We start from the raw sequence: 25,423 nt of genomic DNA, 5'->3' as shown, positions 1-25,423 counted from the left end.
TGTTAATTGAAGATGACACTGTCGCTTCTCACATCGACAGGCACATTTGCCAGCATGAGACCCTGACATGGGACATTCAGGCCCGTGACAAGATGCTGTTGGAAATTCGATGTTATTCAAGCAGCATCAAGGGTAAGTGAAAAACATTTAAAAGGGAGCAGAACGAATTGGTGTTTGTGCTTGTGGTATTTGTGCTTGTGTTTGTGGTGTTTGTGATTGTGGTGTTTGGTCCAGTGTCTGAGTAAAAAAATGGATCAGGAAAAAGCTTAATGGAGAACAAACACAGCGCAGATGCACATGAACTGAGCTAAAAAAATCTATGTCTGTTTTCTTCTACTCCTCCCTCTATACTCTACTCCTCTCTCTATAACTACTCCTCCCTCTATACTCTACTCCTCCCTCTATAACTACTCCTCCCTCTATAATGTACTACTCTCTCTATAACTACTCCTCCCTTTATAATGTACTACACTCTCTACACAAAAAAAAATAATAATAATAATGTACTACACTCTCTATAACTACTCCTCCCTCTATACTCTACTCCTCCCTCTATACTCTATTCCTCTCTCTATAACTACTCCTCCCTCTATACTCTACTTCTCCCTCTATAATGTACTACTCTCTCTATAACTACTACTCCCTCTATACTCTACTCCTCCCTCTATACTCTATTCCTCTCTCTATAACTACTCCTCCCTCTATAATGTATTACTCTCTCTATAACTACTCCTCCCTCTATACTTTACCCCTCCCTTTATACTCTACTCCTCCCTCTATAATGTATTACTCTCCCTATAACTACTCCTCCCGCTATACTCTACTCCTTCCTCTAATCTCTATTCTTCTCTCTATAACTACTCCTCCCTCTATACTCTACTCCTCTCTCTATAGTATATTCCTCTCTCTATAACTACTCCTCCCTCTATACTCTTCTCCTCCCTCTATACTCTTCTTCTCCCTCTATAACTACTCCTCCCTCTATACTCTTTGTCTCCCTCTATAACCACTCCTCCCTCTATACTTTACCCCTCCCTTTATACTCTACTCCTCCCTCTATAATGTATTACTCTCTCTATAACTCCTCCTCCCGCTATACTCTACTCCTTCCTCTAATCTCTATTCTTCTCTCTATAACTACTCCTCCCTCTATACTCTACTCCTCTCTCTATACTATATTCCTCTCTCTATAACTACTCCTCCCTCTATACTCTTCTCCTCCCTCTATACTCTTCTTCTCCCTCTATAACTACTCCTCCCTCTATACTCTTCTTCTCCCTCTATAACTACTCCTCCCTCTATACTCTTTGTCTCCCTCTATAACCACTCCTCCCTCTATACTCTTCGTCTCCCTCTATAACCACTCCTCCCTCTATACTCTTCTCCTCCCTCTATACTCTATTCCTCTTTCTATAACTACTCCTCCCTCTATACTCTACTCCTCTCTCTATAACTACTCCTCCCTCTATACTCTACTCCTCCCTCTATAGTCTATTCCTCTCTATATAACTACTCCTCCCTCTATAATCTTCTCCTCCCTCTATACTCTATTCCTCTCTCTATAACTACTCCTCCCTCTATACTCTTCTCCTCCCTCTATAATCTATTCCTCTTTCTATAACTACTCCTCCCTCTATACTCTTCTCCTCCCTGTATACTCTTCTTCTCCCTCTATAACTACTCCTCCCTCTATACTCTATTCCTCTCTCTATAACTACTCCTCCCTCTATACTCTACTCCTCCCTCTATACTCTATTCCTCTCTCTATAACTACTCCTCCCTCTATACTCTTCTCCTCCCTCTATACTCTATTACTCTTTCTATAACTACTCCTCCCTCTATACTCTTCTCCTCCATCTATACTCTTCTTCTCCCTCTATAACTACTCCTCCCTCTATACTCTTTGTCTCTCTCTATAACCACTCCTCCCTCTATACTCTTCGTCTCCCTCTATAACCACTCCTCCCTCTATACTCTTCTCCTCCCTCTATACTCTATTCCTCTTTCTATAACTACTCCTCCCTCTATACTCTACTCCTCCCTCTATACTCTATTCCTCTCTCTATAACTACTCCTCCCTCTATACTCTACTTCTCCCTCTATAATGTACTACTCTCTCTATAACTACTACTCCCTCTATACTCTACTCCTCCCTCTATACTCTATTCCTCTCTCTATAACTACTCCTCCCTCTATAATGTATTACTCTCTCTATAACTACTCCTCCCTCTATACTTTACCCCTCCCTTTATACTCTACTCCTCCCTCTATAATGTATTACTCTCTCTATAACTACTCCTCCCGCTATACTCTACTCCTTCCTCTAATCTCTATTCTTCTCTCTATAACTACTCCTCCCTCTATACTCTACTCCTCTCTCTATACTATATTCCTCTCTCTATAACTACTCCTCCCTCTATACTCTTCTCCTCCCTCTATACTCTTCTTCTCCCTCTATAACTACTCCTCCCTCTATACTCTTTGTCTCCCTCTATAACTACTCCTCCCTCTATACTCTTTGTCTCCCTCTATAACCACTCCTCCCTCTATACTTTACCCCTCCCTTTATACTCTACTCCTCCCTCTATAATGTATTACTCTCTCTATAACTACTCCTCCCGCTATACTCTACTCCTTCCTCTAATCTCTATTCTTCTCTCTATAACTACTCCTCCCTCTATACTCTTCTCCTCCCTCTATACTCTATTACTCTTTCTATAACTACTCCTCCCTCTATACTCTTCTCCTCCATCTATACTCTTCTTCTCCCTCTATAACTACTCCTCCCTCTATACTCTTTGTCTCTCTCTATAACCACTCCTCCCTCTATACTCTTCGTCTCCCTCTATAACCACTCCTCCCTCTATACTCTTCTCCTCCCTCTATACTCTATTCCTCTTTCTATAACTACTCCTCCCTCTATACTCTACTCCTCCCTCTATACTCTATTCCTCTCTCTATAACTACTCCTCCCTCTATACTCTACTTCTCCCTCTATAATGTACTACTCTCTCTATAACTACTACTCCCTCTATACTCTACTCCTCCCTCTATACTCTATTCCTCTCTCTATAACTACTCCTCCCTCTATAATGTATTACTCTCTCTATAACTACTCCTCCCTCTATACTTTACCCCTCCCTTTATACTCTACTCCTCCCTCTATAATGTATTACTCTCTCTATAACTACTCCTCCCGCTATACTCTACTCCTTCCTCTAATCTCTATTCTTCTCTCTATAACTACTCCTCCCTCTATACTCTACTCCTCTCTCTATACTATATTCCTCTCTCTATAACTACTCCTCCCTCTATACTCTTCTCCTCCCTCTATACTCTTCTTCTCCCTCTATAACTACTCCTCCCTCTATACTCTTTGTCTCCCTCTATAACTACTCCTCCCTCTATACTCTTTGTCTCCCTCTATAACCACTCCTCCCTCTATACTTTACCCCTCCCTTTATACTCTACTCCTCCCTCTATAATGTATTACTCTCTCTATAACTACTCCTCCCGCTATACTCTACTCCTTCCTCTAATCTCTATTCTTCTCTCTATAACTACTCCTCCCTCTATACTCTACTCCTCTCTCTATACTATATTCCTCTCTCTATAACTACTCCTCCCTCTATACTCTTCTCCTCCCTCTATACTCTTCTTCTCCCTCTATAACTACTCCTCCCTCTATACTCTTCTTCTCCCTCTATAACTACTCCTCCCTCTATACTCTTTGTCTCCCTCTATAACCACTCCTCCCTCTATACTCTTCGTCTCCCTCTATAACCACTCCTCCCTCTATACTCTATTCCTCTTTCTATAACTACTCCTCCCTCTATACTCTACTCCTCTCTCTATAACTACTCCTCCCTCTATACTCTACTCCTCCCTCTATAGTCTATTCCTCTCTATATAACTACTCCTCCCTCTATAATCTACTCCTCCCTCTATACTCTATTCCTCTCTCTATAACTACTCCTCCCTCCATACTTTACCCCTCCCTTTATACTCTACTCCTCCCTCTATAATGTATTACTCTCTCTATAACTACTCCTCCCGCTATACTCTACTCCTTCCTCTAATCTCTATTCTTCTCTCTATAACTACTCCTCCCTCTATACTCTACTCCTCTCTCTATACTATATTCCTCTCTCTATAACTACTCCTCCCTCTATACTCTTCTCCTCCCTCTATACTCTTCTTCTCCCTCTATAACTACTCCTCCCTCTATACTCTGTCTCCCTCTATAACTACTCCTCCCTCTATACTCTTTGTCTCCCTCTATAACCACTCCTCCCTCTATACTTTACCCCTCCCTTTATACTCTACTCCTCCCTCTATAATGTATTACTCTCTCTATAACTACTCCTCCCGCTATACTCTACTCCTTCCTCTAATCTCTATTCTTCTCTCTATAACTACTCCTCCCTCTATACTCTACTCCTCTCTCTATAGTATATTCCTCTCTCTATAACTACTCCTCCCTCTATACTCTTCTCCTCCCTCTATACTCTTCTTCTCCCTCTATAACTACTCCTCCCTCTATACTCTTTGTCTCCCTCTATAACCACTCCTCCCTCTATACTTTACCCCTCCCTTTATACTCTACTCCTCCCTCTATAATGTATTACTCTCTCTATAACTCCTCCTCCCGCTATACTCTACTCCTTCCTCTAATCTCTATTCTTCTCTCTATAACTACTCCTCCCTCTATACTCTACTCCTCTCTCTATACTATATTCCTCTCTCTATAACTACTCCTCCCTCTATACTCTTCTCCTCCCTCTATACTCTTCTTCTCCCTCTATAACTACTCCTCCCTCTATACTCTTCTTCTCCCTCTATAACTACTCCTCCCTCTATACTCTTTGTCTCCCTCTATAACCACTCCTCCCTCTATACTCTTCGTCTCCCTCTATAACCACTCCTCCCTCTATACTCTATTCCTCTTTCTATAACTACTCCTCCCTCTATACTCTACTCCTCTCTCTATAACTACTCCTCCCTCTATACTCTACTCCTCCCTCTATAGTCTATTCCTCTCTATATAACTACTCCTCCCTCTATAATCTACTCCTCCCTCTATACTCTATTCCTCTCTCTATAACTACTCCTCCCTCTATACTCTTCTCCTCCCTCTATAATCTATTCCTTTCTATAACTACTCCTCCCTCTATACTCTATTCCTCTCTCTATAACTACTCCTCCCTCTATACTCTACTCCTCCCTCTATACTCTATTCCTCTCTCTATAACTACTCCTCCCTCTATACTCTTCTCCTCCCTCTATACTCTATTACTCTTTCTATAACTACTCCTCCCTCTATACTCTTCTCCTCCATCTATACTCTTCTTCTCCCTCTATAACTACTCCTCCCTCTATACTCTTTGTCTCTCTCTATAACCACTCCTCCCCTCTATACTCTTCGTCTCCCTCTATAACCACTCCTCCCTCTATACTCTTCTCCTCCCTCTATACTCTATTCCTCTTTCTATAACTACTCCTCCCTCTATACTCTACTCCTCTCTCTATAACTACTCCTCCCTCTATACTCTACTCCTCCCTCTATAACTACTCCTCCCTCTATAATGTATTACTCTCTCTATAACTACTCCTCCCTCTATACTCTACTCCTCCCTCTATAATCTACTCCTCCCTCTATACTCTATTCCTCTCTCTATAACTACTCCTCCCTCTATACTCTTCTCCTCTCTCTATACTCTACTCCTCCCTCTATAACTACTCCTCCCTCTATACTCTTCTCCTCCCTGTGTGTCTGTCTCTTTTTCTCTTTCTCTCTTTGTCTCTGTCACATAACATTTAAGTGATATTCATAGAAACAATAGTAAAAGTAATAATAACAACAATGATAATAGTAATAATAGTAGTAGTAAAAATGATAATAGCAACAACTATAATAATAACAACAATGACAAAGTGTCTGTCAGTGTGTGTTACTGTGTGTTAGTGTGTGTTAGTGCTGAGCTGTTTCAGGACCAGCTGAGTGAGGGGACTGTTCTCTTTGCTCAACTCTTTGTACTCTCTGTCTCTCTCTCTGTCTCTCACTGTCTCTCGCTGTCTCTCTGTCCCCCCTCCTCTCTCTCTCTCTCTCTCTCTCCTGCCCCTTTCACTCTCTGTTGCCGTTTGGCTAAGATGAATGGGCTTTCTAGATTTAAGAAAGTGCACATGGTTGAAATACAAAGAGTGGCTCATCTATCAGGAGCGAATAACAGCGTGAAGGCAAAATGGAGAGGAGGTGGTACTGGGTGTGGGGCAGTGATTACACCCAACGCTCGCTGTGTTCAGAGCTGCTCACTTCAACATTTACAACTGATGCTCAGAGCTGTTCTCAGAGCTGTATTCAGAGCAGTGCTCAGAGCTGTGTTCAGTGCTTTGCTTAGCGCTGTGTTCAGAGTTGTGTTCAGAGCTGTGTTCAGAGCTTTGCTTAGAGCTTTGCTCAGAGCTGTGTTCAGAGCTGTGTTCAGAAGTGCTCTCACTTCCACATCAGGCCTTTTTTTATGTGCTTTCCCCAAAGCCTTTGAACTGCAGGATACTTCACTAGAGGCTCTGAGTCTTCCTAACACACACACACACCCTACAGAATGAATTGACCAAGCATGTTTCAGTGAACATTTCATGGTAGAATCCGTAGCAGATATGAAGTAACAAAGCTGTGAAACGATGAGCTCTAACAACCAAATGCAGTCTCAGGCCTTACATGGTGAGATCCAGAAGGCCAATGTGAAGGTATATGGAGCTCTCATATGTCTCCAGTACACTTCACCTACTGCTCTGTGAAAGGAGTGGAGGCTTCAGTGTTCTTATGGATTACATATGGCTAGGATGAGGGACAACTCAGCCCACTGCAGCTGATATTGCGGACAGGAACTACAAGACAGTCCCTCAGCTCACTGCCAGAACAAGCCAGATAAAACCCTCAGACAAACATCACATTTTCTTGCCTAATAATACTTCACACTGAATTATGTCCTCTCCGAATATAAATGAGTTGCTATGGTTCTCTTTCTTTTCACACAGTGAAAGTGGTAAACAGTGAAACCCAATATATGTCAGCTGAACATTAACCCAGACTGGCATTTCTCTTTAAAAGATCAGCCTATTAAAAATTAACTGGGTTTTTTTGGGAGGTTTATGAATACACAGCAGACATTTCTAAATTGGGGCCATTTTGAGCTGCATGTCTGTCGGCTGAAGCTTCAGCAAAATGAATTTTGCTGTATTTCTCACCCATAAGCTCTCAGATTTTTGTAAGATGAATTCTATGTATAGCAAAGAAAGAATATTTGCACAAAACGAAGTCTGATATTTTATTATTGTATTTTTAAATTAAATATAATGAGATCTCTATATTTGCACCACTGGTTATTTTATATTCATAAAAGCCTACACATGAGATCTCGCCTTACAAGAAACATCTGACCATGACATTGTAGAAGTGATGTACTGATGATGCAGGTACCACACAGTTGCTATTGTGGGTTTAATTGACCTGGCTGAAGATGGAAGATGGGACTCCTGTTCATGGAGGTAATGGCACGTTTGCTGGTGGCAGCACTGGCAGCAGATTGCTGGCATCTTCCTCAAACATCCTGATTGGTTGGTTCAGAGCCCAATCCAGCCATTAGAAACACAGCTTTAGAAAAGAGCTGAATTCTCAATGGGCCAAGAAGGAGAGGATAAAAACAAACTCGCACTCTTTCACTATCACAAGTACACACAAGCACACGAGCACGCACACACACACACACACACACACACGCACACACACACACACACACACACACACACACACACACAGAACATCCTGCACTACTGCAGACCCCGCATGCTGACACAATAAGAGAGGGGAAATGGAAGTATGGCTAAGTGGGTCTGGCAGGCACATTTCCTCTCTATGCTCCCGTAAGGGCCTGGTTGCCTTATTCACTGCCACTCCAGAAAGACCCCCCATCTGTCCCAGCAAGCCCACATGCGTTAGTCCATAGCTGGCTGTCACACACGCAGCCCAGGCCTGATGTGTCTGCACCTCTGACAGCTGCACGTGCAGCAGAAAGCATCACCTGCCATTCAGCTACAGCTTCACTGTCAAAGTTTCCCCCCCCGCTGGGCAGGGAGTCTATTAGCTCATGGTGGTGATTCCAGCACTTTTAACCTGAAGAGCTGAAAGTAAAGCTATCTTCTTTGCCTGAAATTGGTCATCTCTGCTGTGATTTAGATGCGAGCTTCAATACCCGAATCCAATATTCCACATTTAAATGGGTATTTTCTACCAAAGCATTTCTGTGGGATTAAGTGCAAAGTGAGATCTGTTCGCGAGCGTGTCAGTGGGTCTGCAGCTGTGCAGCAGATAACCCTGTTAACCCTGTTTCATCACTCCAGTCACCAACTCCATGAAGCTGCTACAGACGCTCCTCTCTGTTGGGGGGTGGGCTGCACCCTAGGACGAGTGCACACATCTCACTAGTGTGAGTGCACATATTCCAGGGGGCCCTAGGATAAGTGCACATATCCCAGGGGGCCCTAGGATGAGTGCACAGATCACAGGGGCCCCTAGGATAAGTGCACATATCCCAGGGGCCCCTAGGATGAGTGCACAGATTAACAGGGCCCCTAGGATGAGTGCACACATCACAGGGGCCCCTAGGATGAGTGCACACATCACAGGGGCCCCTAGGATGAGTGCACATCTCCAAGGGGCCCCTAGGATGAGCGCACATATTCCAGGGGCCCCTAGGATGAGTGCACACATCACAGGGGCCCCTAGGATGAGTGCACATCTCCAAGGGGCCCCTAGGATGAGCGCACATATTCCAGGGGCCCCTAGGATGAGTGCACACATCACAGGGGCCCCTACGATTATTGCACACATCACAGTGTCCTGTCGCTGCTGGTCTTCATGTGTTCATTTGAAGCATTCACACCTTACAGCATCACTACTTCAGAAGGAGACTCACATGGAGCACAGAGCAACATGGCAGTTTGCAATGTGATCAGAGAACAGCAGAGGTGGGACCAAGTCAGTGTTTTGCAAGTCTCAAGTAAGTCCAAGTCTTTATCCTCAAGTCCCGAGTCAAGTCTCAAGCAAAGACAGTCAACTCAAGTCAAGTCTCGAGTCAAGACAGGCAACCGTCAAGTCAAGTCCCAAGTCTGAAGCTTGGAATTTCAAGTCCTTTCGAGTCTTTTTTTTTTACAGGCACCAACGCTTTATGAATGCTACGCTGATGCGTTTCTTTACTCGTTTTGTTGGTGTCCGCCAGCCAAAAGATGACAGATCATTTACATTTTATCTTCTCTTAATTACATAAATGTACTTAAACAAGAATGTTTCGTTACATAATTTTACACGAAAATAGCAAGCTTCATCGTAAGCAAGATGCTGTCATTACGAATGGTTATTCTAAACATTTGGATAAAATGTTTAAATATAGACTAATAAAAGGTTAGGGTTATTTTTTCATTGTTTTCTGTTATTGTGGGGTCACGGTGAACTATTGTTACCTGGAGATTCAGTGGGGTCACATATTCTGATGGCTGCCGTCAGAATTGGTGACCCCAGTTAAAAAGGCTCACCTGTATATCCCATTCATGATTTCTTTGTTGGCCTCAATGGTGAGGGGATGGTAAATCTTGTTTAAGTACATTTATGTAATTAAGAGACGATAAAATGTAAATATAAACATCTGTCATATTTTGGTTCGTGGACACCAACAAAACGAGTAAAGAAAGTGCATCAGCATAGTTTACGTAGCATTCGTAAAGCGTTTGTGCCTCTGAACAGAAACTGTGAAATAGCGCCCCCTGTGGTCACAAAACTCGACGGTCACAGAATCTGGTGTAACGCCGGTCTGCGTCAGAAGGACGGAAATGAAATTAATGGGGCGCACTTTATAAATATTAATATGCGTTTTAAAATTTAGATTTGGGGTAAAAAAAAAATCAAGTCTTTGCAAGTAAACAGGTTCAAGTCCAATTCAAGTCCCAAGTTATTGGTGTAAAAGTCCAAGTCAAGTCTAAGTCTCTGAATATTTTTTCAAGTCAAGTCAAAAGTCTTAATATTAATGACTCGAGTCTGACTCGAGTCCAAGTCATGTGACTCGAGTCCCCACCTCTGGAGAACAGCGAACTGACCAGGGAGATAGAGTGAAACTTCTGCATCAGCTGAGGAGGTCAGATTACCGTGGACAGAGGTGGGCTGAGGTATGATCCCAGTGAGGAGGATCCCAGCTGCAGGATCCCAGTAAGGAGCACCTCATTGACAGGGACTGCTGGAAGGAGGGTGTCAACATGGCAAAGTTTCTACAGTTTTGCTCTGGAAAGGAAAATGGTTCATTTTGACCTGATCTTTCTTATAGAAGTGCTTCTCAATACCAAGAATGACTAAGAATGGACTTGTGTTCTAGGGAAGAACATAACTATCAATAGGTTGATATCAGTAGGTTGATATCAGTAGGTTGATATCAGTAGGTTTTTACATAAAGGATGAAAAGTATATTTGAAGTATTGAAGATCTGAGTGAATGTTTTAGTATCTGAGTGAATGTTTTAGTATCCGAGTGAATGTTTTAGTATGGGTTCAATTTTGTATTGTTTTCATTATGACCACGGCACACCTGGCAGACAGCACGATGCATTCCACCTTCCTAACTCCACTAAAAAGCTCAGATATCAGTTTCCACCAGTAGTATGTTCAGGATATTTAATAGGGAGATTTCATCGTTATCATGGCCAATGCAAATGCTAGTGCATTTAATGCTTTACTCTGTGTAGTTTACACATGAAATGATGACCATGCTCTGATGTGTAACTGTCAAAATATGACTCTGTAAAGAGGACTCTGTATATTGGACTATAAAGAGGACACTTCATAGATGATTATAAAGAGGACTCTGTAAAGAGCACTGTATAGAGGACTCTGTATAGATAGGGCCAGGTGTGTGGTGAATGTGTGGTTGGATAGGGCCAAGTGTGTGGTTGAATGTGTGGTGTGGTTGAATAGGGGCAGGGTACCCATCCTCCATTGGGCGGCCCGCAAGTCCATTTTTATAGTTCTAATATAGTTCTATAGTTCCAATTATAGTTCTAATTCCAGGCCGAGCAGTCACAGTCCCTCCAATGTAGAAGGAGGAGTCGACATCAGTGTGTCTGCTGGTAATGGTACATCCATCCACTGCATCAGCACATCCACTGGCAAACCAGACCATCTCCTAAGTGCTTGTATGGAATTGTCTTTGGTAGGAGCACATAACCAGGATCCAAAATACAGGTTAAGTATGTGAACATCAATTTTAACAACCATATATGTATAGCACGTGTGCCAATAATTAGCATGTGGCTCCAGCAGGCGTATCTATAGCAGCATAACTAAAGGGAGGGGCCTGGAGGTGACCACAGTCATGAGGGTTCACTGAGACATTGCATGTGTGGTGTGGTTGGATGTGGTTGAATGTGTGGATGTCTGGCTGGATGCTAACCACTAGTTTGAGGATTAACTGTCATTGTGTCTGCAACCATTAGCTACAGGGCACTCACCTACCCTATGAGACCCTGTGTCATATTATCTGAACATTACACATGACATACAATTTTGCTGAAGCACAGACAGCAAGGTACTTTCTTGGTGGGAATTCAACATAGATTATTTCAGAATTTCTTATTAAATTCTGGTAATTTGTCTGAACTGTTAAAAAAAACTTTGAAGGTTTTCCCTCCCATTTCACAGTGTGTGGTTCCAACTTTTTGGCAAAGACTCAATGAATACCAGTCACTTGATCGTTTATTGAAGAAAGATTTATTGTGTGTTTGTGTGTCCAAGGTCTCCTGTGTTGCACAAAGCGCGTGGCTCATAATGGAAGATTATGTTGCACTAAAAGTGTTTTCCATTCATTGCTGAGTGATAAATACTTTACGGCCCTGCCATGAATTACAAAGTGATGGCAGAGTCCAGATCTTCTCTGAAGGCCATTTCAAGCACACAAAGCTTGTCCATCAGAACACCCTCACCTCCCGTGCTCAGGTAATGATGAATGTGTAATTATTTGCATCTGAAACCTATGCTTGTCAGTCAAGGAAAACACAGATGCACAGTAAAAGAATTTCAGTCCACTCATCTCAGTACAAGCTCACTCCTCACACTGTGTGTTGGCATCCTGTTGGGCGGTTTGGAAAACAAACATCTTTGAGTGAATCAGTCAAAAAGAGAAGAAGAGGGAGAGGGAGAAAGAGAGAGAGAGAGGAAGAGAGAGAGAGAAAGAGTGTCTGAACGTGTGGGGGTAATGAGGTGTGGCGGAACAGTCTCTCTGTTAAATTAACCTCTGTCGGAAGTACCAGAGTTCATATTCATCAGGAGTTCCTAAGAAATCTACTGTCATCTCATCCATATACAAGTATACAGTGAAATGAAATTACATTCCTCAAGGGCCTTGGTGCAGCATACAAGACAGGACTTGTGTTTACAACACCTTACAATATATGTTGCTAGCAAATCAAAATCTTTAGTTACAAGAATTACATATATTGCAACTGGTAGCATTGTACCCTAAATTAAAATGCAATAAATACATGTACTGCAACTAACTTCAAGATGCAAAACAATAATTCCAGTACCGTAAATAAGCAGGACAGTATAAGACAGACCATATATGTGTAGAAGTGTATACAAAATGTACAAGTGTAAGTGTACGAGTGTACAGGAGTGTATAGTATATAGACTGGGAACACTACAGGTCTATGGTAGTGTACCCACATGAGTATGTATCCTCACTATGTGTTTTACAATGGAGGCCTACATGTGTGTGTGTGTGTGTGTGTGTGTGTGTGTGTGTGTGTGTGTGTGTGTGTGTGTGTGATAAGAAACAACATTTAGCACATTCTGTGCATTTATGTACATTTATGCACAAATGCTCTATGATGGCACCTTTAGGTTAACAGTAAAATGTGATGGAGCAATTGGCAGAAAAAAAGAATATGTTGATTGTGAGACAGTCTTTAACTTGCTCATACATAGACCGGCCTGTTAGGCCCTGTTGCGTGTGAGATGTATGACCAACAGTAGAGCACTGTGGCTATTCTCACCAACAGCAAATCTACATTAACACTTCTAACTGAAAGAGTGATAAAAATATTTCATCAACATACTAATTTAAATTTACATAGTATATATGTAAATTAGGACATGTGTTTCCTCCTCATGTCTGGTCTCGGGTCTCCACTGAACCCGGATACAGTTCTGAAAGAGCACACAGAGCATGTATGAGTGGGTAGATGTGTGGGTGTGTGTGTGTGTGGATAGGTGTGTGGGGGTGGATGTTTATGTGTGGGTAGATGTGGGTGGGTGTAGGTAGGTACTGTGTGTGTGGATGGGTGGTGGGGGATAGGTGTGTTGGTGTAGATAGGTCTTGGTGTGTATGTGTGGGTAGGTGTTGGTGTGTTGGGGTGTGTGTGCGGGTATAGGTAGGGATTGGTGTGTGTGGGGATGGATGTGGGAAGGAGACCATGTTAGTACGTGTGGTTGTGTGTGGTGTGTGTGTGTGTGTGTGTGTGTGTGTGTGTGTGTGTGTGTGTGTGTGTGTGTGTAGGTGTGGGAGGAAGAGTGTGTGTTAGTCGGTGTGTTATTAAGCTTTAGAGACTTCTCTCATGACCAGGAGCAGTCTGTAACATGCTTCAAAACATGAGAACAGAACTCCCAACACTGCGCTCTTCAATATATTCATACATTGGCAGCTTGATAGGGGCTGTTCAGATAAGCAGGTGCATAAAACATCCCAGAGTTTATAAATGATAGATTGGAGAGGGAGATGAGTGCTCACCGCTGTTGTGCCTGCAGCACAGATGAAAGGAATCCCACTCTCACTTCATCCTTTCATTTCTCCTGGCCTGTCCAGGCCGGCCCCATGCATGGACGTCACTGTTCTGATGAGGTGAGATGTTCAGCAGGGGTTTGGCCTGGCAGACCTCAGCACTTGTGGTCTTCTCACGCTGAATGAAGGTGAGAGAAGGTGAACAATTCATTGGCATTCCTGAATAATTGAAAACATCCAACCGTACAGTGCAGGACCTTCCTGAAGACTTCAGTGCAAGAGGGAGGGAAAATGGTGGAGGTGCCCCGTGAATCTCTTTGTTGTAGAGTTGGGTGGAGCGGTTGGGGGCAGAACGCATGGTGTGATGGTGCTGACGGGACTACAGAAGACATCTTCACTTCATCTGCTTTTCACTATCTGATATGGAAATGAGATATTCCACATTTCAGCTCCTCCTGTCTGCCTGAATGCCTCGCAGCAGACAGAGAGAGGGAGAGGACAGGGAGGAGGAGAGAGGGAGGAGAAAGAAAGGGATAAGAGAGAGTGGGAGAGGAGAGGGGGAGAGGAGAGGGTTTGGAATAATGAAGTAAAAGACACAGGCGGCCCTGTTGTCAGACGTTACTTCAGTGTTCGCTCACGTATGATATTATTTTTCAGGAATGTAGCAGACAAGGACAAAGAATCCCACCTCTATCCTCCATTCATCTACACGACGACACCTAAGCCTGCCGCTCCCCAAACAGGCGCCGCTCCACAGAAAATATGGGACAGCTGAGAAAATGAGTATGCTAATTCAAACCTCAATAGGACAGTGTGATTGAAGATCCTGCAAATAAAAATGGATGGTTACAAAAAAAGGAAAAAAAAAAAGAAAAACCTGCAATAAATGTGAAAAAAACTATAGTTAAACAGAGCTGTGTAGTTAAACAGAACTGTAGTTAAACACAGCTGTATATTTAAACAGAGCTGTGTAGATAAACAGCTGTGTAGTTAAACAACTGTGTAGTTAAGCATTGCTGAGTTAAACAGAACTGTAGTTAAACAGGTATATTGTATAGTTAAACAGGGCTGTGTAATTAAACAGAGCTGTATAGTTAAACACAACTGTAGTTAAACAGCACTGTATAGTTAAACAGAACTGTAGTTAAACAGAACTGTGTAGTTAAACAGAGCTGTCAAATTGAAGCTGTTAAGCACAAAACCAGTTAAGCAGAGCTATCCAGTGGATGAGCTAACACAGACAGTAAAGAGCTGTACACATCTGCCTTTCCTGGGGTTTCTGCTCTGATCTCTTAGAAAGGGCTTGTTTCCACCAGAGCTGTTTTACAGTTGCTCAGCATTGTATTGTCCTGCTAGTAGTGCTACTGACCTGTGTGAATAAGTACACGGCTCATTTACCACCACAACCACAAGCTGGATATTCAGACACACACCTGGCTCAACCACAGACTCTGCACACGATTCAGTGCTGACCCAAAATTCAGAACAGGCACGAGGTTGGCAAGTGACCTGACTGCTCAGTCAGGACTTGGTCCTGATCCACTGTGCAAAATTCACAAATCCAGGACAGTAGAAAAGCCGGTAATCTCTCACTCCCTCTTTCTGACATCTGTAGCCCAGGGTAATGGTTAAGGTTGTGGGCTGGCCCAAACAAAAGCTCCCTTCTCTGCTCCCTAGCGCCATCTACTGGGGCTCCCTGGGGGACGGCTGTGGATGACGTAACCCCCGTGGATGGTGTTAAAATGCAGAGCACATGTCAGACACAGCAGTGGCCGCTTTGTGTGTTCCACTGTCGACTTGACTCTCTGTGACCAGAAGGTCCACAGCTGCTCTGTGATTTTGTGGAGATGGCTGTGTGGGTGAAGGAGGTCAGAACTGTGATACATCTTCACATATGAGGTGTTAGTGTAAAGGAGTAAAATGTACATTATACATGTATAAACGTGTCACCCCACAGAAGGGGGCATATATGGGGTTCTGACTGACATGTTAATGTAGTTGGTCCTTTCGTTTCTGCTGATGCTGATAATGAAAGAATCAACCTAAACAACCAAAGGTACAGAATGTTATAATGCAGTTATATCTGTTATTATGTTATAATGCAGTTATATCTGTTATTATGTTTTAATGCAGTTATATCTGTTTCCAGCAGCATGTCAGAATGCTAGTTTTGAGTATATTCTTTAAGTATATTCTTTACCTTTATGAAATCAGCGCAGGTGCCTACTACATACACACTGGGTTCAAAGGGGACTCCAATTATATATTCATAAAGAAAATCTGTGGGTCCACATATGGAGCAACATGGGATTATTACAATATCTGTGGATATCCAAACTGGTCACTTTTAGAGATGCTATTTCAGTCTCTTATAGCTTTCAGTGTATTCATGGAAAATTCTTATCAGAAACCAGAGTCATACAGAGATCACTGTCCAAGTTCCTAATGTAATTCATAAATGCACACTTTTCTGTTCCATGGATTCTTGTCATTCTGTTGTGAGTAGAAACCCTGTACAAACCAGGAGGCGGAACCAAAGTATAGACCCCGTAAACCAGGAGGCGGAGCTAAAGTATAGACCCCGTAAACCAGGAGGCGGAGCTAAAGTGTAGACCTCGTAAACCAGGAGGCGGAGCTAAAGCATAGACCCGTAAACCAGGAGGCGGAGCTAAATCATAGACCCGTAAACCAGGTGTAGACACAAAAATGGAAGTGAAGGATCTGCCATGCAGGACCAACAAACACCAATAACACAATAACATTATGCAAAGATCCGACATGAATACTCTCACTCTCTGTCTCTCTGTATCTCCGTATCCTTCTCTCTGTCTCGCTCTCTCTCTCTCTCTTTCTCTCTCTCTCTGTCTCTCTCTCTCTTTCTCTCCCTCCCTTCCCCCTTCCCCATGAGGACAAGGGGTTGGGTGGGTGCCAGCATGAAAGAGAGCAGTGTAATTCTCGGATTGGTGTGATTGTGTGTGTGTGTTAAGAGTGTATATATGTGTGTGTGTGTGTGTGTTTTGGGTGTTGAAATACATGTTAGATTTTCCACAAACGTAAATGCCTCTTTTGATCTTTCCCTGTCTCCACCGCAGTTGGTATGAAGCATACAACAAAATCCATGTCCCTCCCAGCTTTGTAATATCCATCCATCCACTGGGACTCTGCTTTGGAAAAATATCACAGACAGGAACGTCTGTATTAAACCAGCCTGCATCTGATTTAGCTACTATAATTCCATGGAGAGCCAATTACAGGGAATGTGTATATAATTCAAGTGTGTCCTAATAGACTAATTAATCTTGCATGAAAGAACGGAATAACTGGGTATTTGTGAAATGTGTCATGCATTTCATTACAATAATTGGTCTTTGCTTAGCAAATCTTTAGCTGGTTTCCCTTGGCGACAGTGTATGGCATGCTTGTTTTTGTATATATAAATGAGATCAGACTAGATGAGACTGGCAGTCTTGTTTGCCCTTTTTGTTGAGAGCTACAGTGTTGCGATATATGTGTGTATATGTATGTGTGTGTGTGTGTGTGTGTGTGTGTGTGTGTGTGTGTGTGTGTGTGTGTGTGTGTGTGTGTGTGTGTGTGTGTGTGTGAGTGTGTGTGTGTGTGCGCACGTGTGTGTGTGTGTGTGTGTGTGTGTGTGTGTGTGTGTGTGTGTGTGTGTGTGTGTGCTTGTGTGTTTGTATGTTTTGATCCCAACTCAAAGGGTCAAAGCTTTCTACTCTGGAAGTAACATAGCAACAGCCTCTTAGTCAGTACCTGTTACTCACACAGGAATGTGAGTTTCACCTCCTATATATATATATATATATATATGTGTGTATATAATATCTATATCTGTTATGTTATAGTATGGGGTAAATGTTATACGTTATAGGTAGTATGAAACTATAACCATCTTCACTATATTTGTAACCATCTGACCACAGTTATCCAGTGTGAATGACATTCTGATGTCTTCACTGTATGTCCTGGTACTGTATGTTCTGGTACAGCGTGATGCCCTGAAGAGGAGATGGCTGATGGTCCATGTTTGGAGATGATGATGATGATGATGATGATGATGATGATGATGATGATGATGATGATGAGAAGGAGAAGGAGGAGGAGGAGGAGGAGAATCCAAGTGTGGAGCACTGAATCATAAACTCTCATGTAGTCCGTCCAGACAGAGCACAGGTCCGTCCAGACAGAGCGCAGGTCCGTCCAGACAGAGCACAGGTTCATCCAGACAGAGCACAGGTTCATCCAGTCAGAGCACAGGTTCATCCAGACAGAGCACAGGTCCGTCCAGACAGTGCACAGGTCCATCCAGACAGAGCACAGGTCCGTCCAGACAGAGCACAGGTCCATCCAGACAGAGCACAGGTCCGTCCAGACAGAGCACAGGTTCATCCAGACAGAGCACAGGTCCGTCCAGACAGAGCACAGGTCCATCCAGACAGAGCACAGGTCAATCCAGACAGAGCACAGGTCCGTCTGGTCCTACAGTCTCATGCGAGTGTTCTATCTACCTACTGCTACTCTGGTGCTCTTGCCAGCGATGAGCTGCAGTGTGCCTTCTGAACTGTACCCATTCGTTCAGTACTAGTTCAGTACTAGTTCAGTACTAGTTCAGTATTAAGGCACAATATAGAGTCGATGAGCACTCACACATTAATCCCACTCTGCTGTGTGGTGTCTTCAGTGGTTTGATAAGTATGTGATGGACGTGTTCCATTAAGGTGTCTGGTGTGATTCCTTTACCAAACACTCTTGTGAGGTGTCACCTCCACATCTGTTACACACACTGACACACACACACACACACACACACACACACACACACACACACACACACACACACACACATTTACACAGCTGCCCATTTGGTCATGCAATAATAATAAGAGGTGGCGAGGAGATTGGCTGGCTTGCAGACAAACTCAATGATTTAAATTAAATGTCTCCTCTGAATACGCTGCATGTGTGAAGGCGTGAGTTTGTGTCTTTAACCATCATCCACAGTCCTCTTCTGTAAATTAAACCAGATCATAGAGCAGCGCTACCCAAGAGTCAACAAGACAAAACAGCTGTAATACAAAAGAAATCTGGATCTAAAAATCTGACAGACTGTAAAAAGATTGTCAGACTATATCTTATTTTCACCAAAATTAAATGAAATCACGGAGGAATGTTCACTTCAGCTTTGGTCCTGCTCATCTTCCCAGTCATCGACTATCTTCTCAAGCACGTAAAGGGTGATGTTGCTAACAACATGACATTACAACATGACACAATGACATTAAGGCTTGATCAGATATTTTACATGATTCCTGCAGGTCGAGGCTTGGGGTTGTGGTGCATCTATGTAAACATTTTATCGTATTTGGGTGCTAATATTTTAAACATAGAACTGACAGGCTGCATTCATCATTGTGTGTGATCCTAAATGCATGTAAGCATACAGCACAGGGCCAGATGGAACTCTTTGATCCCCACACGAGGCACAAGCCGCATTTTAGAAACATCTAAAACAAAACACCATGAGCCTAGTGCTCCTTCCTTTAATCACCGCTAAATGTCTTAATAGCTCAACAGATGGCCTGGCTCGTTAGCGTTCACTAATGCTCTTAGTCCCATCACACGCGTCTTAATCAAGCTGTGATCTGCCTTTAATAGCACGTCTTAACTGGCAGGCACCCGCCTGTCCTCTGCAAGCATGCTGTCTGAATCACATCCAGTCTGGATTGTTTTTCTTTTACTTTAATGAGTAGGGCAGATTAATGAAGCCACGTCTACCAAGCTTAATAAACCAAACACGTCTTTAAAATGATACTAAAATGTGAAATATGACAAATAATCCATGTAATTCAAAAGAGCCTAATTAATATAAATGTATGCTAATAGCAAATCAGTGAGCCTGTTTCATGTGAATTAGATGTTTTTACTTTCATGGCGAAGTGGCTGGTGTTGAGCCTTCAGCACGGAGACACCGCCATCACAGATGAAAGGATAAACTTCTTAAGCTGCTTTGAAGCAAACAACTAATTTTCTCTTAATTGTTTCAGATTAGCAGTGAAGCAGCATCACACGAGTCTCTGAGGTCTGGATTTAGACACCGTGCCAGTAAGACCATCAGCCTTAGGGCTCATGCAGGGGGTGGGGTGATCACTCCAACTCTGGAGATGTAATCACTCCAACACTAGAGAGATGATCACACAAACTCTAGAGAGAGAATCTCTCTAATTCTGAGCAGGTGATCACTCCAACTCTAGAAAGGTGATCAATCTAATTCCAGAGCTCTGAGGCCAATTAGGAAGAGGTCTACTTTGCTGAACAGTCCAATGATCACATGACATATGTCCAAGGCGTTTGTAGAGCTTTATTGTCCATAACATGCAAGATATGCAAACGCCCAGCAAAATAAAGGTGCAGAAGTGCAGAACAACTGAGATCAGACGAACACAAAGACGAACTCGAGGTGACAGTCTCACGACAGGTAGCACGCGCAGCTCATGCCCGATGAATATGCAGCACTGGATGACGGGACCTGTAGGCTTAAGTAGAGAGAGAAAGGAATGCGTGGAATGTCTGGAATGTGCGCAGGTGTGGCGTGTTAATACTCCGGCGACTGTGACTGAGGGAGTGATGTAGAGGGGTGTGTCTGGGAGTGGGCGACGCCCCTGAGCCCAGGTCCTGACCTACCGTGACAACTCTTTTCTGCAAGCTGAGGGAAAGGTTTATGTACTTTGGTGAAGATAATATATAATGATTTTGTAAATGTTTACAGAACTGAAAAATTGGAAGGGCTATAAAGCTTTCTTGCAAATCCTTAGGTTTTATCTCAGAAAACCCAATTATCTCAGAAAACCCAAAGACTGACAGAACCTGAAAGTGTGGCTGTTCACACCTGCTGCTGTCTGTAGAGAAATCAGAGCAGATGAGCTTGTGCTCAAAATAATAATGGCCTAGTCAGTTCCATCTTAAGTTAAGCACAAATTTAAGACTGTAAAGGACATCTTTACAAAATATTGCATGCTATTGTCAAATGAACAATTCTATGTACATAGTATTAGCAATACATTCTTATGCAAAGTTGCCTAGTTTAATGACAGAGATGAACGTTCTCCGCCTGATTTTGTTAGAGATATTTTCAAGTCGCAAAATACAAGTATTTTTATTAGAGTCTATGTAAAGTCTCCAGACCTATCCTGGTGTGTTTTCAGGTGCCTTTTGAAGTTACATTGGTCATTCAAGTGTATTTAATTTGTGTCCCAGATTCTTTACATATTGCTGTCCTTCTATTATGTCAAAGGATTTAAAACCTTTGAGTAAGTCTGCATTTGTCTGTGTTGCAACATGTATCAGCCATCATATCCAGCCATAGCACTCTTGTTTGTTTACATTTGATGTTTCTTTCTGATATGTAGATATTGTGATACATTGCAAGAAAAGGGGCTATGTCCCAAATCACCGAAACAAGTTCAAGTCAAGTCTGAAGTCAAGACTTAAGCACTATTTCGACTTGAGTGCCCATCACTGTAGCAGGGTCCTGTGCCTTTCTGAGATGAGGGTTCTCCCCCTGGGTCTGGAATCTAACCCTTTCTAATCTACCTGATCCATTTAATCTGTGTAATATATCTATCCTACCTAACCTAATCTAGTCTATCTTGTCTTTCTCAACCTATTTTATCTATCTAAACCTATCAAATCTATGTTTCCCTATCTAATATATTTATTGAATATCTGTTATGTAAGTAATAAGGAAAATCTGCAAAATAACAGCAACAAAAATCACTGTGACTATGTGCAGTGTGCAGTGTATGGTGAGAAGCTGATGCAAACCACACCGATCACGCAACCTTTGGCAAGACAGAGAAAATTCATTGGTCCCTGGATGGATTAATTTGCATACACTGAGCCTCATAGTCAGTGGATGGACACTGTCCACCGAACAGTAGAGCGGAGAGCGGAACGGACTACACACATTTTTATGGACTACACAAGTTTTTATTTGTCCAACATAAAATTGTTTTCATTTTGTTTGATATTTATATTTTTTATGGTTTGCTAATACTATACACCAATAAAGTACTTTATTCACAAGGTATGGAGATTGGTAAACTTTCTCTGGACATTGAGGACCCTGAATGTTAATTTTGGTTGATACAGTAAGTAAACTCCTCTTTAGTTTATATGAGACAATATGATGGACTTTTAACCATTGGAGATACCATGGACTGGAAACAACTGTACCAAGTGTTATCGTGCTCTTTCATCACTTTTGACATTGTCACTTTTCCTCAGAGTGTATTCACATGGAAATTGAGGTCAAACACATTACTGACCACTCACCCCAGTTTCCACATAATGAGACACACTTAGAGATAGCAGAGAATTTGCCTTTGAAGTAACTATATTCAAAGTTATCATATTTCGCACTCCAGACATTTAATCATTGACATGTACTGCAAAGAGAATGGGCTGAAGTATACAAGGATGAAAAGCACATTTATACACACGTTTATACACATGTTTATACACATGTTTATACACATGTTTATACCATGAACATAACTGCCACAGATTGTGGAAATGTAAATCACCTAAATCACAATCCATGAAAGTTTATGTTAAAGTACTGGACTTCTGAACATAGCTCAATACACTCAATCTAATCCAGGATTCTCCTGTTGGTGTCTGCGTATTTAATGTCATGTGGTTAACCCAGGTGATGATGGAGAGGTTATGTTCAGATTTATGGAAGGTTCTTAAACTGAGGTAATAAGTGTTTTCCAGACAGAGACAAAGAGGTCAAGGATCATATGAACATTAAGGCCTCAGTTCTATGAGCCACCTCAGCCTCTTCCACATGTATAGTAGTAATTAACATTGTTGATGCAACAACAACTGGAAATCATAATAAAAAAAACTATTGTGTTGTAGGTGGTCAAATAATGGGTAACTCGCAAGGCACTTAACCCCCAACTACTCCCTGGGTGCCGGACTAGGGCTGCACACCGTTCTGGGCACGTATGTACCACAGCCTACTGTGTATGTGTGTGTTCTCACAACTCACTACTCAATACTCCCTCTACTCTACTCAATAGATGTTTGAGCAAAATGTCACTGTGCAAAATAAGAACAAATGTGTGATTAGTGATCTCAGTTTCCTCATTCTGTTTGTTGTTGCAGACGCAGGCTCTCCTGAAAAACAGCCAGGCGTCTTCCTGGGCTCCAAGGTCGCGGCATGCAGTATGTTGATGTATGTTAGTTAGTGGTTGGAATGAAGTGATACATCCTAAGTGTAGTCTGGTTGTGAGATTTCCTTAAATCTGTAACGTTTCTGTTGCGGACTTGGATGAAGTAAGACACAAACGCGTAGAGACCAGGGTTGCACTTGCAGTAGACTGTATATTTAATTTAGAATCCAAAGACAGATGACCAATTGACAAACTCCCGACACGGTGACGAGACCGACGAGGCATCCTGGACAGACCACGAAACACTGGGATTACATCAACTCACCTCGATATAACAATATTAAGACAGAACAATGACATCTCTTAACATGGTGACTTGATGAACGAGGCAGTACATATTACATGTAACACGGCCAGTAACACTCTTTACGTGACGACTAGATCACCGACAGTACATAACACATGCAACATGGGCAGTAACACTCTTTACGTGACGACTAGATCACCGAGGCATTTAGATAAACCACATAACATTATGGGCGGTAACAACTCTTTAAACGGTGACCAGATCAACAAGACATTAGGAACAACCACGTCAGTAGTCTTTGATATTTCGTGTGTGAAAGGGAGTAAATACCTAGATTTAGACAAACGAAACTAAGTATTCAGCTACATAGGACTTTAACCACGTAACTCAAAATTAGAACACACGCAGACATGAACCTGAATATAGAAACAATGACAGACAGGGAAATCAAAGGAACAAACACGGGGAACGGCCAAACCTAACAGGGTTGCGAACTAGAAGGACAACGTTTCCCAAAAGGCAATGACCAACCCCGAAGGAGACAGACACACGATAACCATAACAACATAACTTGTAATAACCAGAGACAGAACAGACTGATAAAGACTGAAACGAAGACTAAAGTGAATTCGACTACAATCTAGAGCACTGACAGACGGCACTGGACTGGACAACCTGGAAACGCGGAGGGCATGAAACAACGATCGCCAAAGACCGTGTCCTAACTAAGGATTTAAATACCCACTTATTTAAACAACAATGAGGTACAGGTGAGACCCATAATACCAAGGGCTGGAACTAGGCGGTGCAAAACACTAAAACCGACGAATAAACGTAAGTAAATGAGGGGGGGCGGAGTAACGCGTTACAAAATCCTTTAGATTAGATTATTGTCATGTCACAATTTACATAAGACTGCAAGGTATACGAGATGAGTGAAAATCTGAGGTACAGAAATAATGTGTGACATAGGAGAGTACACTGTTCACAGCAATAGGGTACAAACTAATTACAATACAATCTTATGCAATATAATTCACTATATGGTATATGATATATACCATATAATAATATATAATTTATGATGCAATATAATACAGCCTCAATAATGTATTATATTGTATTATATTATACAATAATGTGGATAATTACAGTAGCAAAGAACAGACTAATGTTAATATTAAATTAACAAAATTAAAACAAAATATAAGTATTCAACAATACATTAAACATCTTGTAAGTGAAAGATAAATTAGCTACAGTCAGTCTGCACACACAGCCTTTAAACATCGATAGATGCAGCCTGAACAACTGGAACTGAATACCATGCATGATACATTTGAACCAAATGTCCTTGAAGATGTCAGCTGCATTATTTCATAGAAATCATCATGTAAACAAAACCTGACATTTATTGGATACATAGTACATAGTAAGGATTCAGTTGAGGTATGTGCTGTGGCAGGACCTGCACTCTATAAAAAGGTCATGACCAGGGTCTGTACTGATGCCATGTGGCCATAGGCCAGTACAAAGAGTGTTTCTGCCTGCTGGTTTTGGTTTGGTTAGACACACCCTTCTGGTTCTGATCAACAGAGCCACAAGCGCAGAGTGGCTGAGTCTGCAGGACAGCAGTAGAGGAGTCAGTGCCTGCAGCAGCAGTGACTCGGACCCCAGAGGAGAGTTCAGGGTCTTTCTGCTTCTCAACCATGGACCTGCACACCTGTCTACTTTGACAGCTAAGTGCACTTGCTAACAGGCCCGTAAGTGGTACATCTTACAGTCTTTATGACAGACAGGTATTTATCTTACAGTTAGGTCTTTATGACAGATAGGTCTTTTTCTTACAGTTAGGTCATTGGTGGCAGTGAGGCTATCCACCTTATCTGACCCTGGATCAGCCGCATCACTGTCATGTACAGCTGACCTCTGAACAATTGCCAGACCAGTCATGACTCAATGTTCAACAACTCCAGCCAGTCAAGCGATTAGTGACCATCTTTTGAGCATTTAAGGTATATATACTGTATACAGTTAAACTAAGGCTATGTACAAAGTATTTTATAATTTTTTATTTAAATGTGCGCCTGCATGTTAGTGTCAGCATTG

General features: G+C 42.3%; 1 long non-coding RNA gene across 1 annotated transcript; it reads left to right on the top strand.

The window, feature by feature from the left end:
- On the top strand, window positions 1-25,158 carry LOC143511607 (uncharacterized). The gene is made up of 4 exons (XR_013130190.1): window positions 1-132; window positions 22,751-22,837; window positions 23,000-23,069; window positions 24,911-25,158. It is a non-coding gene; the product is annotated as an uncharacterized LOC143511607 (long non-coding RNA).
- Window positions 25,159-25,423: the final 265 nt, after the last annotated feature.

This window comes from Brachyhypopomus gauderio, chromosome 4 (assembly GCF_052324685.1).
Source record: "Brachyhypopomus gauderio isolate BG-103 chromosome 4, BGAUD_0.2, whole genome shotgun sequence".
Taxonomy (NCBI): domain Eukaryota; kingdom Metazoa; phylum Chordata; class Actinopteri; order Gymnotiformes; family Hypopomidae; genus Brachyhypopomus; species Brachyhypopomus gauderio.
This window is presented reverse-complemented; position numbering and strand designations above follow the sequence as displayed.